This window comes from Anolis carolinensis, unplaced genomic scaffold (assembly GCF_035594765.1).
Source record: "Anolis carolinensis isolate JA03-04 unplaced genomic scaffold, rAnoCar3.1.pri scaffold_13, whole genome shotgun sequence".
Classification (NCBI taxonomy): Eukaryota; Metazoa; Chordata; class Lepidosauria; order Squamata; family Dactyloidae; genus Anolis; species Anolis carolinensis.
Window position 1 is genome coordinate 5,365,039 of NW_026943824.1, and position 17,823 is coordinate 5,382,861.

General features: G+C 45.6%; 1 protein-coding gene across 2 annotated transcripts in view; it reads left to right on the top strand.

Moving 5' to 3' along the window:
• The first annotated feature begins 132 nt into the window (after positions 1-132).
• Positions 133-17,823, top strand: part of rai1 (retinoic acid induced 1) — a 169,541-nt gene continuing 151,850 nt past the window's right edge. For both annotated transcript variants that reach the window (XR_010001210.1, XM_062964699.1), the window contains exon 1: positions 133-475. The gene's annotated coding sequence lies outside the window, so the exon portion shown is untranslated. The remainder of the gene's footprint in view (positions 476-17,823) is intronic.

Here is a 17,823-nt window from a genome sequence, read left to right on the forward strand (position 1 = left end):
AAGATAGATTATTATTATTGTTGTTGTTATTTTACAGCCATTCGTTCCAGTGTAGTAAATGGCCCTCTGGCTGCAATACCACAGGTGTCCATTAGGTGGTGGTGTTGCTCCACTGGGTGGCGCTGCCTGGCTTTGGCTCCTTCCCTCCCTCCTCCGTGTCCGTGCTCCGTGCGTGTGAGTGCGTGTGTCTGTGTGTTTTGCGTGTCTGCCAAGGGGAAAGGAAGCAAAGGGGGCTGGGAACCGGACAGCGGGCTTCCGAGGCTCCCGAGGCTCCCGGGCAAGGCTCCCCACTCCCTTCTTTCCTCTCCTTCCCTCCCTCTTTCTTCCTTTCTTCCTTTCTCCGCCTTGCATTTCCACGCGCGATGGGAGGCTGGGCAAAGCAAAGCCAAGCCCCGGGCTAGAGATTGGATCTCCCGGGACCGATGCGCGTCTAATGGAGGCATCCAGAGGGAGGATCACCGCTTTCCTGGTCGAGGTAAGCCCCGAGGACATTTCCCGTAGAGTAGACCCATCCACCTCAATGCATTTACTCCAGTGTCGAGGCAACAAAGCCTTGCAGTGAGCTTTCTCATTGAGCTGCTTCAGCCTGGAAAACATACAACAATCCTGAGCTGCTTCTGTTTCCCATTAGAGTAGACCCATTGGTTGCAACGGGGTTACTCTTGTGTCGAGACAATAACGGGTAACAATATCGTGTTGGTGAACCGTTTGCTTTCTGCCTCTTTGCTAGAAGACGCGTGTTTCATGCGCCAAAGGGATATGGGTGGATTCCGAGGTTGGAGCCGAGGAAGAGTTGCGTGTCGGTGCGTTCAGACGTTCCTTCCCCTTCCAGGACCCCTTTGACGTCAGTGGGGTTAATTTAGAGATGCGGGTCAGGCGTTCAGACGTTACTTTGCCCTTTCCCAGCCCCTTGAAGGTGCAAAGCTTGCATTGGAGTTGCGTGTCGACACGTTCAGATGTTATTTCCCCTTGCAGGACAGCTTTGATTATCAGGGGGATTAATTTAGAGATGCGTGTCAGGCGTCCGGACGTTACTGTGCCCTTTCCCAGCCCCTTGAAGGTGCAACGCTCGCTTTGGAGTTGCGTGTCGACATGTTCAGATGTTACTTCCCCTTCCAGGACAGCTTTGACGTCAGCGGGGTTAATTTAGAGATGCGTGTCAGGCGTTCAGACGTTACTTTGCCCTTTCCCAGCCCCTTGAAGGTGCAAAGCTCGCTTTGGAGTTGCGTGTCGACACGTTCAGATGTTACTTCCCCTTCCAGGACAGCTTTGACGTCAGCGGGGTTAATTTAGAGATGCGTGTCAGGCGTTCAGACGTTACTTTGCCCTTTCCCAGCCCCTTGAAGGTGCAAAGCTCGCTTTGGAGTTGCGTGTCGACACGTTCAGATGTTACTTCCCCTTCCAGGACAGCTTTGACGTCAGTGGGGGTTAATTTAGAGATGCGTGTCAGGCGTTCAGACGTTACTTTGCCCTTTCCCAGCCCCTTGAAGGTGCAAAGCTTGCATTGGAGTTCCGTGTGGACACATTCAGATGTTACTTGCCCTTCCAGGGCTCCTTTGATGTCAGGGGTGTGGCTTTAGAGTTGAGTGTCAGGCATTCAGACATTACATTGTCCATGTTCAGACGTTTTGATGTTGAGGGTCACATTAGAGTTGCGTGTCAAGCATTCAGACATTACTTTGCCCTTTCTCAGCCCCTTAAAGGTACAAAACTTGCTTTGGAGTTGGGTGTTGACACATTCAGACGTCTTCCAGGACTCCTTTGACATCAAGAGGGTCACTTTAGAGTTGCGTGTCAAGCATTCAGACGTTACTTTGCTCTTTCTCAGCCCCTTAAAGGTGCAAAACTCACATTGCGGTTGCATGTGGACACGTTCAGACATTATTTTCCCTGTTCCCAGCCCTTCTGACGTTGGAGGGCAATAATAATAATAATAATAATAATGCAATTTTTTTCTAATATGTATCCACTTGTAATTCTGGATTATTTTATTATTATTGTTGTTGTTGTTGGGATATGTTTCCAAAAAATGTGTACAATCTAACATAACATGGTTCCCGTCCCCTTGATCAGGTCTTGTAAGTGTTATTTATTGCTATAATTGTATTATTTTACTTTGCTTAATAATGGGTTATTATGTTGCTATGTAATGTTTGTGTTGTTTTTATGCTTGGAAACCGCCCTGAGTCCCATCCGGGAGATAGTGCGGTATATAAATAAAGTGTTATTATTATTATTATTATAACATCTTGGAATTTTGGGTTGTTGTTATGATGGTGGTCGAAGGCTTCCGTGGCCGGAATTTCCCCCAGGCAGGAAGCAGCCAAGCTTTGAAGCTGCAAGGCCATTCGGCGATGGTTGTCGGAGGCTTCTATGGATGGAATTCCCCCCCCCAGGCAGGAAGCAGCCAGGCTTTGAAGCTGCAAGGCCATTCAGCGATGGTTGTCGGAGGCTTCTATGGATGGAATTCCCCCCAGGCAGGAAGTAGCCAGGCTTTGAAGCTGCAAGGCCATTCAGTGATGGCTGTCGGAGGCTTTTCTATGGATGGAATTCCCCCCAGGCAGGAAGCAGCCAGGCTTTGAAGCTGCAAGGCCATTCAGTGATGGTTGTCGGAGGCTTCTATGGATGGAATTCCCCCCAGGCAGGAAGCAGCCACCTTTGCAGCTGCGAGGCCATTCAGTGCTAATCAAGGTGGCCAATGGCAATATTCACACTTACAAGAGCTCATTATTCCACACGTATATAAACCCCATTTGCCTAGTTTCTAACAGACCTCACAACCTCTGAGGATGCCTGCCGTAGATGTGGGTGAAACGTCAGGAGAGAATGCTGCTGGAACATGGCCATGGCAACCCAGCGATTCTGGCCATGAAAGCACTTTGTAATCACTGCTGTAACATTTATCTTTCAGTTTGAATGGGTTTACTGGAAATTATTGCCTGTTAAAGGTTGTTTTTGTTGTTGTTGTTGTTATTTACCTTCAAGTCGTTCTTTGCTTTGCCTCTGAGGCTGAGAGTGTGTGACCCGTCCAATGGCTTTCTATGGTTGAGCGGGCTCTGTGTTTCTCGTTTCCTGTGGGTTTGGAGGCCCCTCCTCTCCGCCAGCATCTGGATGGAGACTGCCATGGCTCAGTGCAATGGGATCCTGGGAGTTATAGTTTTGCAAGGACCATAGCCCATCAATGCACCCACATTGTAGAGTATTGCAAGGACTGGAACCCACTCATACATCTGCACTGCAGAATTAATATAGTTTGGTGCCACTTGGAACCGCCATGGCTCAATGCAGTGGGATCCTGGGAGTTATAGTTTTACAAGGACTGGAGCCCACTAATACATCTGCACTGCAGAATTAATATAAGTTTGGTGCCACTTGGAATTGCCATGGCTTAATGCAATGGAATCCTGGGAGTCATAGTTTTGCAAGTACCACAGCCCATTAATGCACCCACATGGTAAAGTTAGTGCAATTTGGCGTCACTTGAAACTGCCATGGCTCAATGCAATGGAATCCTGGGAGTTATAGTTTTGCAAGGACCACAGCCCATTAACACACCCACATTGTAGAATTAGTGCAATTTGATGCCACTTCAAACTCCCAGGGCTCAATACAATGGGATCATGAGATTTATAGTTTTACAAGGACTGAAGCCCATGAATGTTTCTGCACTGCATAGTTTGGTGCCACTTGAAACTGCCATGGCTCAATGCAGTAGGATCCTGGGAGTTATAGTTTTGCAAGGACCACAGCCCATTAACGCACCCACATTGTAGAATTAGTGCAATTCGGTGCCACTTGAAACTTTCTCCCCAGGAAAGGAAGCCAGGCCGGGCTCTGTGCTTGTCGCTTCCTGTGGGTTCGGAGGCCCCTCCTCTCCGACAGCATCTGGATGTGGCTCTGGCTGTCATGCGCGCCTGCTGTCCCTCGCATCCGCCTCCTCCTCCTCCTCCTCCAGATGAACCCAAGGACCCCAGTGGCGGCTTCCTCTCCCCGCCTTCCTCCTCCTGGACCCACAGCTCCAACAGGACAAAGGACAAACGGAGGAGGGGCAGGAGTTTGAGGGTCCGCAGGCAGCAAGATGTGGCATCAGTTGTTGGGTCAATAAATGGAAAGATATGGCATTTGTGGGGCATTTGTTTTAGGGCCCCCAAGCAGAAAGAAACAGCATTTGTGGGGCATGAGTTTGAGAGTCCCCAAGTGGAAAGATATGGAATTTGTGGAGCATTAGTTGTAGGGTCTCCAAATGGAAAGATATGGCATTTGGGGGGCATTAATTAGAGGGTCTCCAAATGGAAAGAAATGGCATTTGGGGGGCATCAGTTGTAGGGTCTCCAAATGGAAAGAAATGGCATTTGGGGGGCATTTGTTTTAGGGTCCCCAAGTAGAAGGATATGGCATTTGGGGGGCTCAGTTGTAGGGTCTTCAAATGGAAAGAAATGGCATTTGCGGGGCATTAGTTTGAGGGTTTCCAAATGGAAAGATATGGCATTTGGAGGGCATCAGTTTGAGGGTCCCTAAGCAGAAAGATATGGCATTTGAGGGGCATCAGTTTGAGGGTCTCCAAGCAGAAAGAAATTGCATTTGCGGGGCTCAGTTGTAGGGTCTCCAAATGGAAAGAAATGGCATTTGTGGGGCTCAGTTGTAGGGTCTCCAAATGGAAAGAAATGGCATTTGGGGGGCATCAGTTGTAGGGTCTCCAAATGGAAAGATATGGCATTTGGGGGGCTTAGTTGTAAGGTCTCCAAATGGAAAGAAATGGCATTTGGGGGGCATCAGTTTGAGGGTCCCCAACTGGAAAGCTATCTCATTTAAGGGGGCTTAATTGTAGGGTCTCCAAATAGAAAGATATGGCATTTGGGGGGCTCAGTTGTAGGTCTCCAAATGGAAAGAAGGGCATTTGGGGGGCATCAGTTGTAGGGTCTCCAAATGGAAAGAAAGGCATTTGTGGGGCATCAGTTGTAGGGTTTCCAAATGGAAACATTCAACATTTGTGGGGCATTTGTTTGAGGGTCCCCAAGCAGAAAGATATGGCATTTGGGGGGCTCAATTGTAGGGTCTCCAAGCAGAAAGAAATGGCATTTGTGGGGCATCAGTTTCGAAAGATATCGCATTTAAGGGGGCTCAATTGTAGGGTCTCCAAATGGAAAGATATGGTATTTGTGGGGCATTTGTTTTAGGGTCCCCAAGTGGAAAGATATGGCATTTAAGGGGGTTCAATTGTAGGGTCTCCAAATTGAAAGATATGGCATTTGTGGGGCATTTGTTTTAGGGTCCCCAAGCAGAAAGATACAGCATTTGAAGGGCATCAGTTTTAGGGTCCCTAAATGAAAATATATGTCATTTGTGGAGTTTCGGGATCCCCCAATGGAAAGATATTGTATTTGGGGGAATTGATGTGGAATGAAGGCCGTAGGAAGATTAGGATCCCTCGCTTAGGGTGCATCTACATGTAGGCCTAATGCCATTTGATCCCACTTGAACTGCCAAGCATTGGACACCCCACTTTTCTAGAAAACTACAACTCCCAGAATCCCCCAGTCTGGACATTGGAGGATTCTGAGAACTGCAATCACTGCCTACCTAGGATGGTTTGCATTTAGAAATGTTGCTGAATCCATTTGTTATGTGTTTATCCAGCGTTTGCATTGTTTATCCTGACTGCAACTCTGTCTCCAAGAAAGAAAGAAGGGGAAACAGTTTGATTTTTGTCGGAAATACATTTCAAATACAATGAAAACATGCAGCAACAAAGTTTCTTGGCTTCAGTCTCCAATGCAGTGGATCAGCAAGTGATCAGAAAGAGACTGCAAAGCCTAACAATCTCCAGGAATTTTAAGGCAATTCTATGGCCAGCCTCATGCTGGAAGGCTTCTGAAATAGCCACAAAGTCCGCTGGGTTTGTTTGAGCAGGAATTCATATCTGGCTCCCTCAAGGTGCATCTACACTGTGGAATTGATGCACTTTGACACCTTTTGATCTGCACTGGCTCAATACTATCAGATCCTAGGAGTTGTAGTTTAGAGGGTTGGTTTGTTTGGAGTCACAGTTTGGTGGGTTGCTTTGTTTGCAGTTTTGTTTGGTGTGTTCATTAGGAGTCTTAATTTATTTGATTGGTATGTTAGGAGCTGCCGTTCGGTTTGATGGGTTTGTTTGTTTGCTAAGTTGTAGTTTGGCTTGCTGGGTTTGTTTTTTTGTTTTGGAGTTGTTGTTTGGTTTGGTGGGCTAGTGTGTTTGGTAGGAGTTGTCATTTTGTTTGTTAGACTGAGCAGGAGTTCACATTTGAGATCTACACTGTAGAACCAATGTAGTTTGGACACCACTTGAGGGTTAGGTTTCCCCTGACGTTAAGTCCAGTCGTGTCCGACTCTGGGGGTTGGTGCTCATCTCCATTTCTAAGCCGAAGAGCCGGCATTGTCCATAGACACCTCCAAGGTCATGTGGCCATTGGCATGACTGCATGGAGCACCGTTACCTTACCTATTGATCTACTCACATTGGCATGTTTTCGAACTGCTGTTTGGCAGAAGCTGGGCTAACAGTGGGTGCTCACTCCGCTCCCTGGATTTGAACCTGGGACCTTTCGCTCTGCAAGTTCAGCAGCTCAGTGGTTTAACACATTCGCCACTGGGGCTCCTTATATGATCTGATATGATAGATCTTATATAAATAAGATCCTATAAGGAGCCTTTGGTGGCCAAGGGGATAAAAGCCTCCTGACTTGAAGGTTGGGTTGCTGACCTGAAAGCTGCCCGGTTCGAATCCCACCCGGGGAGAGTGCGGACGAGCTCCCTCTATCAGCTCCAGCTCCATGCGGGGACATGAGAGAAGCCTCCCACAAGGATGGTAAAACATCAAAAAACATCTGGCCGTCCCCTGGGCAACGTCCTTGCAGATGGCCAATTCTCTCACTCCAGAAGCAACTGCTCCTGGCACGAAAAACGTCCTTGCAGATGGCCAATTCTCTCACTCCAGAATTGCTCCTGGCACGAAAAAAAAAATGATCACAAAAGCCTGTGTGTCAGGGATGGGTTTTTTTTTTTTGTGTCAGGAGCAACCGGAGTTGCTTCTGGAGTGAGAGAATTGGCCGTCTGCAAGGACATTGCCCAGGGGACACCCGGATGTTTTGATGTTTTTACCATCCTTGTGGGAGGCTTCTCTCATGTCCCCGCATGGAGCTGGAGCTGATAGAGGGAGCTCATCCGCGCTCTCCCCGGGTGGGATTCGAACCTGGCAGCCTTCAGGTCAGCAACCCAACCTTCAAGTCACAAGTCACTTCACAGGGATGGTGAAGTGGCCCAAACCCCAGCCATGCCAGGAACAATGAGAATCCAGACAGACCTCTATGATCCAGGTCACAGTTGTGCCATCTTTTCTATGTACAACTACACAAGCTTTCCAAAACACCAGCATTGGAAAAAGGGTCACTCCAAGATACAAACCCATTTCCCGCTTCCTCTCGCTTTGCTTTTGAGACTCCGTCGCCGCATTTGTATTCCTGTGCAGAAAAATCTGGGGCCGGTTCCAGCCCGGCGTGCAGCTGGAGACGGCAGGTTTTTGTCGATGGCATTTGCTGCCTGACATTGAACCCAGCCAGCCAGAACATCGCGCTGGCAGCAGGATGAGACCCCCCCCTTTGACTTCTCCATAGGGAAATATGGGGAGGGGGAGGCGTCAGAAGCAGAGCGCCAGCCAGTTGAACATCTGCCTCCTTTCCCTTTGCCTTTGCCTTTTCCTCCCTGCTCACACTGGAAATATAAAAAATTACAGGGTGGAGTGTTTTCTCTTTTCTGATTCCTACCCCCTTCCTTCCTTTTTCTTTCTTTCTTTCTTTCATTCTCCCTGGTTTTGTTTGTCAATCAAACCGATTGCCTCTCCCTCCCTGGCTTGCTTCTTACTGCAGGCCAATTGTTTCTGCTCCTGGAAGATAAGGGACTGACGCTGGCGAGATTTAGAGGGCTTAGGAAATCTTGGAACATGATGCAGAAGGCAAGCGTCTCCGGTTTCTGCCTCCATCTTTCTTTCTTTCTCTCTTTCTTTCTCCTTCTCTTCTTCCCTCCTCCAGCCCTGATCTTTGCCTGGAGCAACCTCAGCCTCACAGCTCTCTTGCCATTTAATCTTCTGTCTCTCTGTTCTCGCTCTCTCTTCTTTCTTCTCCCAGAAAGGAATCCTCCTGGCATTTCCTGGGGCTCCAGGGAGACCCTTTCCGCCCCCAATTTGGCTCTCGAATCAGGGATAAAAGGCCCGTTCCAAATCCACGACAGTGTCCAAGTCATGGGACGTGTTTACACTTTGGCACCGCTTCCTGCAACAGAGTCCTGGGAGTTGTAGTTTATTTATTTATTTATTTACATCACTTTTACCCTGCCTTTCTCCCCGAGGGGACTCAAAACGTCTTACAATAAATAAGCAAAAATTCAATGCCTAAAAACAATGTAAAAACAACAATTCATATTAAAAAAAAATCTACAAAACAACAATTCATATAAAACAGATACCATTGCAAAATAAAATCACATTATATAAAATTTTAAGCATGCCCAAGATTAGAATCCATTCATCCAGAATCCTCAATAAATCTTTGTACAGGTCATGTAATAGTCCATGTTCTCATTCATTAAAAGCTTGCGTGCACAAACTCTAGTTCCACAAGAGTCTTCTCTGTTAAGGAGTGCCGGTGCCTCACCAAACTACAACTCCCCTTTTTTATTGTGTCAGAAGCGAATTGAGAAAATACTGCAAGTCGCTTCTGGTGTGAGGGAATCGGCTACAGTAGAGTCTCACTTATCCAAGCTAAACGGGCCAGCAGAAACTTGGATAAGCAAATATCTTGGATAAGAAGGAGGGATTAAGGGATTAATTACTGTACAGTATTTACGAATTTAGCACCAAAATATCATGATATATTGAAAACATCGACTACAAAAATGCGTTGGATAATCCAGAATGTTGGATAAGTGAGACTCTACTGTACTTACATAAAACTGACATTTAAGATAAGATTGTCCAAATCTGATCAAATCATTAGAATCATAGAATAGTAGAGTTGGAAGAGACCTCATGGGCCATCCAGTCCAACCCCTTTCTGCCAAGAAGCAGGAAATCGCATTCAAAGCACCCCCGACAGATGGCCATCCAGCCACTGCTTAAAAGCCTCCAAAGAAGGAGCCTCCACCACAGCAGAGAGTTCCACTGGCGAACAGCCCTTCTCACAGTGAGGAAGTTCTTCCTGATGTTCAGGTGGAATCTCCTTTCCTGTAGTTTGGAGCCATTGTTCAGCGTCCTAGTCTGCAGGACAGCAGAAAACAAGCTTTCTCCCTCCTCCCTAAGGTTAGTCTCATCTTCTTCAATGTAAATGTGCTTATGTATCCCCCCGAAGGGGACTCAGGGCGGATCACATTGTATACAGTAGAGTCTCACTTATCCAACATAAACGGGCCGGCAGAACGTTGGATAAGCGAATATGTTGGATAATAAGGAGAGATGAAGGAGAAGCCTATTAAACATCAAACTAGGTTATGATTTTACAAATTAAGCACCAAAACATCATGTTATACAACAAATTTGACAGAAAAAGTAGTTCAATATGCAGTAATGCTACGTAGTAATTACTGTATTTATGAATTTAGCACCAAAAAATCACGATATATTGAAAACATTGACTACAAAAATGTGTTGGATAATCCAGAACATTGGATAAGCAAATGTTGGATAAGTGAGACTCTACTGTACATATAGGGCAAACATTCAATGCCATATACACATAAAACAAAGACAAAGACAGACGCAGAGACAATTTAACCTTCTCCTGAGGGGATGTTCGATTCCAGCCACAAGGGGAGCAGCTGCTTCATCATCCACTGCGACGGCACTTCCCCATTCCAATGGATGATTTTTATGGAGTCATAAATTAGTTAAATTTGCCTCCCCACTTTATAGCGGTACCTTAATTTCCGACTTGATAGATGCAACTATCTTTTGGGTTGCTAGGTCAGCAACGAGCAGGGGCTATTTTTTATTTTTAATTGTCGGGTGCTCACCCTGACAAAGGCTGGCCTCGAACTCATGACCTCTTGGTCAGTGATTTATTGCAGCTGGCTGCTCACCAGCCTGCACCACAGCCCGGCTTTGAATACCCCTTTCAGGTATTTCAAGATGGGTTGTTGTGCGTTTTCTGGGCTGTCTGGCCATGTTCCAGAAACATTCACTCCTGATGTTTCTCAAGCAGGGTAGGAATGGTAGTGGAAGTGCATTTCTGAGCATTGGCTGTTTGGCTCTGGTGGGTTTTGAGGGTCTGAACGAAGCTTTGGGGGCACGCTTTGCCCTTACATGGGGTCGATACCGCAGCCTTGTCCTCCAGCCTCCCTTTGGCTTCCCCTTCGCATGGAGACTGAGTGCCGAGTCCAAGGCAGCCCGGCTGTGCCAAGAAAACGGGGGCTGGTCTCCCCCTCCCGCGTCCGATTGACAGACGGTCCTTTTCACAGCCTCCCGCTGATGCCCGATAGTCCCTCTCTCCTCCTGCTCTGAGCGATTCCGTTGCCAGCTGCCTTGGCGGCCGTCCGAGCGCCTCCGGATAGCTCTCCTGCGAGCCGCAATCCGCTGCGGGCCCTGGCATGCGTTGCTGGCAGCCTGATCCCAGCTGGGAAAGCAAAGGAGGGGCGGCAAAGAAGCCACAGGGAAGAAAATCCCTAGTTTCTATCAGTGGTGTCGGCACTGGAGCAATGGAGCCCAGAGAGTTCGGATCCCCACTCAGCCTTGGCTGCGTCTACAATGTTGAATGGTGGCCGATTGGACCCCACTTGAACTGCCATTACTCAATGCTTTGGATCTATTGGGAATCCATTGCATTTTGAATCCATTGGGATATGGGATCCTTATGGTATAAGCAATGGGGACCTAATGAAAATAATGTTGGGGCTCCATATTTATTTCAGCATGAACTTTCATGAGTGTAAACCGCTTCTATGGGAGCATCTGTATTGCAGAATAGATGCATTTACTCATCATAGCTCAGTGCTATGGGTCTATTAGGAATCCATTGCATTTTGAATCCATTGGGATATGGGATCCTTATGGTATAAGCAATGGGGACCTAATGAAAATAATGTTGGGGCTCCATATTTATTTCAGCATGAACTTTCATGAGTGTAAACCGCTTCTATGGGAGCATCTGTATTGCAGAATAGATGCATTTACTCATCATAGCTCAGTGCTATGGGTCTATTAGGAATCCATTGCATTTTGAATCCATTGGGATATGGGATCCTTATGGTATAAGCAATGGGGACCTAATGAAAATAATGTTGGGGCTCCATATTTATTTCAGCATGAACTTTCATGAGTGTAAACCGCTTCTATGGGAGCATCTGTATTGCAGAATAGATGCATTTACTCATCATAGCTCAGTGCTATGGGTCTATTAGGAATCCATTGCATTTTGAATCCATTGGGATATGGGAGCCTTCTGGTATAAACAGTGGGGACCTAAATAAAATAATATTGGGGCTCCATATTTATAGAGCGTAAACTGCTTCTTTGGGTGCATCGGTATTACAGGATGAATGTATTTTTTAACCACTTGAACTGCCATGGCTCAGTGCTATGGATAATTTGGGAAATGTTTGCATTTTGAATCCATTGGGATATGGGGGCCTTATGGTACAAACAATGGGGACCTAATGAAAATAATGTTGGGGCTCCATATTTATTTCAGCATGGACTTTCATGAGTGCAAACCGCTTCTTTGGGTGCATCGGTATTACATGGCTCAATGCTATGGATCTGGTGGGAAATGCTAGCATTTTGAATCCATTGCAATATGGGAACCTTATGGTATAAACAGTGGGGACCTAATGAAAATAATGTTGGGACTTCATATTTATTTCAGCATGAATTTTCATGGAGTGCAAACCGCTTGAACTGTCATAGCTCAGTGCTATGGATCTATTGGGAATCCATTGCGTTTTGAATCCATTGGGATATGGGGGCCTTATGGTATCAACAGTGGAGACCTAATGAAAATATTATTGGGGCTTCATATTTATTTCAGCATGGACTTTCGTGGAGTGCAAACTGCTTGAACTGTCATGGCTCAGTGCTATGGATCTATTGGGAAATGTTTGCATTTTGAATCTATTGGGATATGGGAACCTTATGGTATAAACAATGGTGACCTAATGAAAATATTATTGCGGTTCCATATTTATTTCAGCATAGACTTTCATGAGTGCAAACCTATTCTATGGGTGCATCTGTATTGCAAAACAGATGCATTTACTCATCGCTTGAACTGTCATGGCTCAATGCAATGGATTTATTGGGAATCCATTGCATTTTGAATCCATTGGGATATGGGAACCTTATGGTATAAATAGTGGGGACCTAATGAAAATAATGTTGGGGCTCCATATTTATTTCAGCATGAACTTTCATAGAGTGCAAACCGCTTCTTTGGGTGCATCGGTATTACAGGACGAATGTATTTTCTAACCACTTGAACTGCCATGGCTCAGTGCTATGGATCTGTTGAGAAACGCTTGTGTTTTGAATCGTATTGGGATATGGGAACCTTATGGTATAAACAATGGGGACCTAATTAATATAATATTGGGGCTTCATATTTATTTCAGCATGAACTTTCGTGGAGTGCAAACCGCTTCTTTGGGTGCATCGGGTGCATCTGTATTACAGAATGAATGCATTTACTTGTCACTTGAATTGTCATGGCTCAGTGCTATGGATCTATTGGGAAACGCTTGCGTTTTGAATCCATTGGGATACAGGGACCTTATGGTATAAACAGTGGCGATCTAAATAAAATAATATTGGGGCTCTATATTTATTTCAGCATGAACTTTCATGAGTGCAAACCGCTTCTGTGGGTGCATCTGTATTGCAGAACGGATGCATTTACTCATCATAGCTCAGTGCTATGGGTCTATTGGGAATCCATTGCATTTAGAATCCATTGGGATATGGGGACCTTATGGTATAAACAATGGGGACCTAATGAAAATAATGTTGGGGCTCCATATTTATTTCAGCGTGAACTTTCATGAGTGCAAACCGCTTCTATGGGTGCATCTGTATTGCAGAATGGATGCATTTACTCATCGCTTGAACTGCCATGGCTCAATGCTATGGATCTATTGGGAATCCATTGCATTTTGAATCCATTGGGATATGGGAACCTTATGGTATAAACAGTGGAGACCTAATGAAAATATTATTGGGGCTCCATGTTTATTTCAGCATGAACTTTCATGGAGTGCAAATACTTCAACTGTCATGACTCAGTGCTATGGCTCTATTGGGAATCCATTGCATTTAGAATCTATTGGGATATGGAAACGTTATGGTATAAACAGTGGGGACCTCATGAAAATATTATTGGGGCTTCATATTTATTTCAGCATGGACTTTCATGAGTGCAAACCGCTTCTATGGGAGCATCTGTATTGCAGAATAGATGCATTTACTCATCATAGCTCAGTGCTATGGGTCTATTAGGAATCCATTGCATTTTGAATCCATTGGGATATGGGGGCCTTATGGTATAAACAGTGGGGACCTAATGAAAATATTATTAGGGCTCCATATTTATTTCAGCATGGACTTTCGTGGAGTGCAAACACTTCAACTGTCATGACTTAGTGCTATGGGTCTATTGGGAAATGCTTGCGTTTAGAATCTGTTGGGATATGGGGACCTTATGGTATAAACAGTGGAGACCTCATGTAAATATTATCAGGGCTCCATATTTATTTCAGCATGAACTTTCATGAGTGCAAACCGCTTCTTTGGTTGCATCTTTATTGCAGAATGGATGCATTTTCTCACCACTTGACCTGTCATGGCTCAATGCTATGGAGATGTAATTTGCACTCTTTGGCAAAGAAGGCTCATGTCCTTATAGAGCTATATCTCCACAGCCTTTAGCCCTAGCAGTGTCAAACTGGGTTCATTTTACAGTGCAGACACACCCTTAGAGCTGGAAAATATTTTGCATTCTCTTAATCAGGCCTTCCCAGGTATGTTTGTTTTGCCAGTGTGCAAAAGTTTGCTGAAGAATGAACTGGCTTTTTGGGAATGTGTCTCAACTCCTTCTTCTTTTCCATACTGCACCCACGAATCCATGGATTTCTTTGGAGCGCTACCTGTAACTGGTGCGGCGCATTTTCCAGCCCAGGAGCCAACGGATGTGGTTAGCCTTCTGCCTCTCAGGCGCCTGCGCACCGAAATATCTCTCGTTCCTCTTGGAGGAGAGAGAAAAAAATCAAATCATTGAATCCGCCAATGGATTTGCACGGCACAGCCTTCCAAGGTGGAGCAGAGAAGGGAGCTTTAAAGAAAGAAAGAACAAGAGAAAGAGAGAGAGCCGAGGCAGGCTGTTAATCATATCCCCTTAACAGGTTTATTTGCTCATTAAACATTTAAGACTTGGTTCGCTTTATCAATAGCGGGGAGGCGTGAAGGCCTCCGGTGCCAAGATTTATGCCGTGCACAAAAGGTTGTTTTAGGAGGGGAGTGCTTCCTTCCTCTCCATGTCCCTCCTCTTCCCTCTCTGACCATTTCCCCTCCAAGATGCCACTAGGAAGAGGATTGCTTTTCTTTCCCCCTTCTGCTTCTTTCCCTGCATATAAAGAATCATGGAATTTTAGAGTTGGAAAGGACCCCCATCCTCCTTCTACCATGCCAAGCCTTCCCAACTGATGTCCATCTGGCCACTGTTTGGAAACCTCCAGGTGTTTTGACCAAGGAGGTTCCATCCATGGTCAAACAGCTCCAATTACTGGGACATGTTTTCCCAACTGGAATCACTTTTCTTGGGATCAGAATCCATTGCTCCATTGTGTCTCTAGGGTAGGCATGGGCAAACTTCGGCCCTCCAGGTGTTTTGGACTTCAAGGCCAAGATCGAAAAATCAGCTGATGACCCAAAATGCAGACTGTGCAAGGAACCATGGATCATATCCTCAGCTGCTGTAAGAAAATCTCACAGACAGACTACAAACAGAGGCACAACTATGTGGCCCAAATGATTCATTGGAACTTATTTATTATTATTTATTTACAGCATTTATATTCTGCCCTTCTTTCTCACTCCGAAGGGGAGTCAGGGCGGATCACATTGCACACATAAAGGCAAACATTCAATGTCATAACATATAACAGAGACAAGACACAGGCACAGGCTGGCCTCGAACTCATGACCTCTTGGTCAGAGTGATTTGTTGCAGCTGGCATCCTTTCCAGCCTGCGCCACAGCCCGGCTTATGCCTCAAGTACCACCTCCCAGCAGTAAAGAACTGGTGGGATCACAAACCTGCAAAAGTATTGGAGAATGAGCACGCAAAGATATTGTTGCTGTTGTTGTATGACACAGCAAACAAGATAGATATGCTGGATTTTGTATCACAAAATCACAAGTCGAACACTTCCCAAGTGTCTAGGACTGTGTGATGTATTTTCGGATGATGCGTGCAGATCCCAGTCTTTTGCAGTTGGCAGATCGTAATTTTGTCAATGTCTATTGTTTCCAAATGCCTGCTGAGATCTTTTGGCATGGCACCCAGTGTGCCCATCACCACCGGGACCACCTGCACTGGTTTCTGCCAGAGTCTTTACAGTTCAATCTTGAGGTCCTGAGAATGGCTGAGTTTTTCCTGTTGTTTTTCGTCAATGCGACTGTCACCTGGGATTGGGCCACATAGTTGTGCCTCTGTTTGCAGTCTGTCCGTGCAATTTTCTTACAGCAGCTGAGGATATGATCCACGATTTCGTCGGTTTCCTTGCACAGTCTGCATTTTGGGTCATCAGCTGATTTTTCAATCTTGGCCTTAATTGCATTTGTTCTGATGGCTTGCTTCTGGGCTGCAAGGATCAGGCCTTCTGTCTCCTTCTTCAGGGTCCCATTCGTGAGCCAGAGCCAGGTCTTTTTGTCAGCTTTTCCTTCAATTTTGTCAAGGAACTTTCCATGCAATGTTTTGTTGTGCCAGTTGTCAGCTCTACTTTGTAGTGCGGTTTTCTTGTACTGGTTTTTTGTCTGCTGTGCTTTGAGGAGTTTCTGATTTTCGACTTCAATCAAAAACCAATCAAAATTCAATCATTATTATTATTATTAACTATAAATCCCAGCAACTACAACTCCAAAATGTCAAGATCTATTTCCCCCAAACTCCACCAGTGTTCACATTTGGACATATTGAGTATTCATGCCAAGTGTAGTCCAGATCCATCATTGTTTGGAATCCACGGTGCTCTCTGGGTTAGGAAGGCTGAGAACTTCCCTGAAGTCAATCTTGGACACAGTGATCGTTTTTCTGAATGCAACCTAGTGTCTGTTTTAGACAATTACACCAATCTGTTGTGCAGTGTTTACAGTATGATCTCCAGCTATACTTCATGAAAAGGTAAATAAACCTTTTTAGCAAACCTTGCAAATGATTTGTTATCAGTCAGTGTACCTATTTGATATATATTCAGGGTCACACAAAACATTTCTCAAGCCAAAAGGGGTCCAGAATGAAAAAGTTGAAGAAGCCCCAATCTAACCGCCATTGGGCACATGAGGATACCATGACGCCTGTATTTGGACCCAGCATTCAAAACCCCGCACCCGTGGCCTAGATCTTGCTGCGAGAGTCAACTATCAATAAGACAAACCCAGATGCCACAGCCAAGTCGGGGCTCGGTTTGAGGGCAGGTCCTGACAAGAGAGGGCTCCTTTTGATCCACGGAGGATCCTGGTAAAGCCTCGCAGGCCAGGGCTTGCCATCGTCGGGGTTTTTTGGCAGCCCAAGGAAGGAGAAGCTGGGAAAATGCGCAGAAACCTCCCTTGGCCTGAATGCCTCTTGGAGAGAAGCGCTTCCTTCATTCCCAAATCTTGCTGGAAAGGAAAAGGTTGGGGAGAAATGGGGGGAAACGGCTGCTCTGGGCCAAAAAAGGGAGGCTTCCGATCCTCAGTTTAAAGCCGTGGTTCTCGACCTTCCTAATCCAAAGAGCACCGTGGATTCCAAACAATGATGGATCTGGACTACACTTGGCATGAATACTCCATATGCCCAAATGTGAACACTGGGGGAGTTTGGGGAAAATAGACCTTGACATTCAGGAGTTGTGGTTGCTGGGATTTATAGTTCACCTACAATCAAAGAAGATTGAGGAGCCCCGGTGGCGAAGTGTGTTAAAGCCCTGAGCTGCTGAACTTGCAGACCAAAAGGTCCCAGGTTCAAATCCGGGGAGCGGAGTGAGCTCCTGCCAACCTACCGTGTTTCCCCAAAAATAAGACAGTGTTTTATATTAATTTTTGCTCCCAAAGATGTGCTAGGTCTTATTTTCAGGTGATGTCTTATTTTTCCATGAATAAGAATTCACATTAATTGTTGAACAAAAAAAAATGAACATTTATTATTTACTGTACAGTAGTTGTCATCACAAACCAGCATAACCAAACAAACTGTGAATCTTATCAAGAATTTCTTGCTACTACCATTATTTCCATGTACAACAATCTATAGTATGTACATTTATCGATCCTGCATGCTCTGGTGTTCTGTTTGGCAGGCATGATTCCAAACAAAAACTTTGCTAGGTCTTACTTTCGGGGGAGGCTTTATATTTAGCAATTCAGCAAAACCTCTACTAGGTCTTATTTTCTGGGGATGTCTTATTTTAGGGGAAACAGGGTAGCAGTTCAAAAACATGCCAATGTGGGTAGATCAATAGGTGCCGCTCCGACGGGAAGGTAACGGTGTTCCATGCAGTCATTCCAGTGGCCACATGACCTTGGAGGTGTCTATGGACAATACCGGCTTTTCGGCTTAG